This window comes from Macaca mulatta, chromosome X, assembly GCF_049350105.2.
Source record: "Macaca mulatta isolate MMU2019108-1 chromosome X, T2T-MMU8v2.0, whole genome shotgun sequence".
In the NCBI taxonomy this organism is placed as follows: Eukaryota; Metazoa; Chordata; class Mammalia; order Primates; family Cercopithecidae; genus Macaca; species Macaca mulatta.
The window spans coordinates 77,940,304-77,944,730 of NC_133426.1; the positions used below are offsets into that span (position 1 = coordinate 77,940,304).

The window sequence follows — 4,427 nt, forward strand, 5'->3', positions numbered from 1 at the left end:
AAATACATATGGTGTACTTTGAAGGTACAGAGTAACCTCAACTCTGGATCTAAGGGAAACCTTTCCAGAGATTACTAGCTTGAATTAGGCAAAGCAAGCAATGGGGGTAGGGAATGGTTATCATTCCAGGCAGAAAAAATAGCATGTGCAAGGAACATGTGACTAAAGAATTAGGAATGGTTACAGCATGGTGCACATGGAAGGGCTGGCAAGAACTGAAACTAAGGAATTAGCCAGTGTCCAGATCTGGAGAGCTCTGTATGCTTTGCTAAAGAATTTGGACTTTATCCTAAAGGCAGTGGGGATCTGTTGAAGGACTGGAATCATTTCAGCAGCAATTCAGAATGTGGATGGTAAAGAGCAGGACTGGAAATTGTTATGGCAGTCATTAGGTGAGACAAATCAGCTGTAAGGCAGGAACAGTGGTCAGAGATTTGAGAGAATTTAGGAGGTAGAATCTAGATAAAATTTGATGACTGATTAGATGTGGATTATTTCAGTCAGTCAATATTCATTGAGTCTAATGGATACCAGGCATTATTCTAGATCAGAAGTGTCCAATCTTTTGGCTTCCCTGGGCCACATTGGAAGAAGAATTGTCTTGGGCCACGCATAAAATACACTAACGATAGCTGATGAGCTTTTTAATAAAAAGGCCGCATAAATCTTTTTTTTTTTTTTTTTTTTTGCAGAGCTAGCTGAGGTTTTATTTTGGACCAAAAAAAAGGCAGTTGAATTGTTTTGTAGCTGGAGGCATGGACAAGGGGGGTCCCCAGGCAGTAAACTCCCCCGCAGGTGGACCGAGGGCTGGGGCTGAGCCTCAGATGGGTCTCCTGTTCCCTGTGCTCCCCTGCACAGTGGCCTCCCTCCTGGGCTCTAGGGAAGCCACAGGAGGGGCAGGCTGGGAGGGGCTGCTGCAGCTGTTCACTTGGGCAGGACATCAGAGGACTCAGACACGAGCTTCCCATCGCGGGTCTCGATCTTCTTCACAACCATGGCCCTGATGGAGCTGGTGCAGCTGAAGGAGCTGGAGCCCATGCCGTAGCCGAGGCTGAGTCTTGTGAGGCCCCCAGAGGCCAAGCTCAGACCACCTGCATAGCTGCTGGTGGTCTTCATATGGATACTCATGTTCTGCATCCCAGACTCTAGCCGGCTCTCCTCGCCCTCCAGCAGCTTCCTGTAGGTGGCGATCTCGATGTCCAGGGCCAGCTTGACATTCATCAGCTCTGGGTACTCACACAGCTGCCACACCAGGTCCTGTTTGGCCTGCTGCAGGGCTGCCTCCAGCTCGGACAGCTTGGCGTTGGCATCCTTAACGGCCAGCTCCCCCGGCTGCTCAGCATCTGCGATGGCGGCCTCCAGGGAAGCCCTCTGGCCTTTAAGACCCTCAATCTCGGCTGGGCGCGGTGGCTCAAGCCTGTAATCCCAGCACTTTGGGAGGCCGAGACGGGCGGATCATGAGGTCAGGAGATCGAGACCATCCTGGCTAACACGGTGAAACTCCGTCTCTACTAAAAAATACAAAAAACTAGCCGGGCGTGGTGGCGGGCTTCTGTAGTCCCAGCTACTCGGGAGGCTGAGGCAGGAGAATGGCGTGAACCCGGGAGGCGGAGCTTGCAGTGAGCTGAGATCCGGCCACTGCACTCCACCCTGGGCGACAGAGGGAGACTCCGTCTCAAAAAAAAAAAAAAAAAAAAAAAAAAAGACCCTCAATCTCAGCCCGGAACTGGCTGATGTTCCAGTTCGTCTCAGAGTTGTCGGTCTTTGGACACCGCAGGTCATCCCTGTGCTTCCCAGCCAGCGTCTGCAGCTCCTCATACTTGATCTGGTACATGCTCTCAGCCTCAGCCTGGCTGCGGTTGGCAGTCTCCTCATAGTGCGCCTTGACCTCAGCAATGATGCTGTCCATGTCCAGGGAGTGGCTGTTGTACATGGACAGCAACACAGATGTGTCCGAGATCTGGGACTGCAGCTCCTGGATCTCCTCTTCATAGAGCTGCCTGAGGAAGTTGATCTCGTCAGTCAGCCCTTCCAGGCGAGACTCTAGCTCTACCTTGTTCATATAAGTTTCATCCACATCCTTCTTGATGAGGACAAATTCATTCTCCATCTCTGTAAGTACCCGTATTGAGCTCATCCTCATAGTTGTTCTTGAAGTCCTCCACCAGCCCCTGCATGTTGCAAAGCTCTGCCTCCAGCTTCAGCTTCTCCTGGCCCAGAGTCTCCAGCTGCCGCCTCAGGTTGTTGATGTAGTTCTCCAACATGTTGTCCATGTTGCTCCGAGCCATCTTATGCTGCACCAGGAGGCTCCACTTGGTCTCCAGCATCTTCTGCTGCTTCAGGTACTGTACCTTGTCTATGAAGGAGGCAAACTTGTTGTTGAAGGTCTTGATCTGCTCCTCCTGGGTGCTCACGGCCTGGATGTTGAGGTCCACCACCAGGTTAAGGGGGCTCAGCAGGCTCTGGTTGACCATGACGGCGGTGATGCCTCCATGCCGCTGGCCCCACCATAGCCTCTGGCCAGGCCACCCTGGAAGCTGCGGCTGCCCACTCTGGAGAAGCTCAAGGAGCTGATGCAGGCACCGGGCCCGCTCATGTAGGAGTGGCTGCTGAAGCCTCGGGGGCCAGAGGTGGACACCTTGTAGGACTTGTGATGGAGATGGTGGAGGCAGGAGTGGAAGCAGGCAGGCTGAACCAGGTGGAGATCCCAGAAGGAGCAGAGAACCTGCTTCTTGGTCCTCATAATGTTTTAAGAAAGTTTATGAATTTGCGTTGAGCCGCATTCAAAGCCATCCTGGGCCGCATGTGGCCTGTGGGCCACAGGTTGGACAAGCTTGTTTTAGATACAGCAATGAATAAAACAGCCCCTTCCCTCAAAGTGCTTAGAATTTAGTGAAGGAAGGAGACAATAACAAATAAGAGTGAGAAGCACTATTAAGAAAATAAAATTGATATGAGAGGGTGTGGGTGAGGTTGCTAGTTTTTTGTTTTGTTTTTTTTTTGTTTTTTGAGACAGTCTCACTCTGTCACCCAGGCTGAGTGCAGTGGCGCTATCACAGCTTGCTGCAGCCTCAACCTCCTAGGCTCACGTGATCCTCCCACCTCAGCCTCCTGAATAGCTGGGACTACAGTCACGTGCCACCACACTCGGCTAATTTTTTTTGTATTTTTTGAAGAGAGAGTCTCGCTATGTTGCCTAGGCTGGTCTTGAACTCCTGGACACGAGCAGTCCCTCCTGCCTTAACCTCCCGAAGTGCTGGGATTACTGGCGTGAGCCACTGCACCCAATCAAGGGTGCTAATTTAATGGTCAGGGAAGCCCTTGCTGAGTAACTGTCATTGACATACAAATATACATGTATTATTTCTGTAAAGTTAAAACATTTTTTTAAGTGTGAAAAGGCAAGCAATAAAAGAACCTCAAAAGATGCTTTGAAACACTGTCCAGAAAAATATGCAGAAACCAGGATATACTGATTGGAGGGAAGCCAAAGAAGGAGAGTTTCAAAGGATGGAGTGGTCAGCAGTGTCCAGTACTTGCAGAAAGGTCAGTCAGGTAAGGACTGAAATTTGTCATTTGGATTTGGCATTTGGTGAGCCTGGTGAAAACAGTGCTGAAATCAGATGGCAAGTAGGTTGAATAATTGAATGAGAAGAAGTAGCAACAGTTTCTAGGAGCTTGATTTGATTAAATAATAGCTATCATTCATTGTGCCAACCTCTCCGCAGAGAGTACCTGACCTCATTTAATCCTGAACCATCTATAAGATAGGTATTATTCCCATTTTACAAATGAGGGAACTTGTTCAGGGTCATACAAATAGAGGGATTAGCCTTGGACTGGAGAAGGACTCTCTTTAAGGCCAGAAAGATGCATATATATGCAGTAGGAAGGGGGCAAAACCATGCCCCTGGGCATTGTAGGCCCTGTTGAGAAGTTTTGTCAGGCTGGCCCGGTGGCTCATGCCGGTAATCCCAGCATTTTGGGAGCCTGAGGTGGGAGGATCACATGAGCCCAGAAGTTTGAGACCAGTCTGGGCAACATAGGGAGACCCTGTCTCTAAAAAAATAAAGTTTTGTTTTTATCCTAAGAGTAATGGGAAACTTTTCAGTGGGAATGGGGTAGAACCTGGGAAGATGACCTCAGGTTTGTGCTTCCAAACCAGTGTGAAAATAGTAAAAAAAAAAAAAGTTTTTTTGAGATGAAGTCTCGCTCTTGTCACCTATGCTGGAGTGCAGTGGCACCATCTCACCTCACTGCAACCTCCGCCTCCCAGGTTCAAACGATTCTCCTGCCTCAACCTCCCAAATAGCTGGGCTTACAGGCACCTGCCACCAGGCCCTGCTAACTTTTGTATTTTTAGTAGAGACGGGGTTTCACTATGTTGGCCATGCTGGTTTCAAACTCCTGACCTCAGGTGATCTGCT

At 49.5% G+C, this 4,427-nt stretch overlaps 1 pseudogene; it reads right to left on the reverse strand.

The window, feature by feature from the left end:
* Positions 1 to 924: 924 nt before the first annotated feature.
* Positions 925 to 3,964, reverse strand: LOC698929 (keratin, type II cytoskeletal 8 pseudogene; annotated as a pseudogene).
* Positions 3,965 to 4,427: the final 463 nt, after the last annotated feature.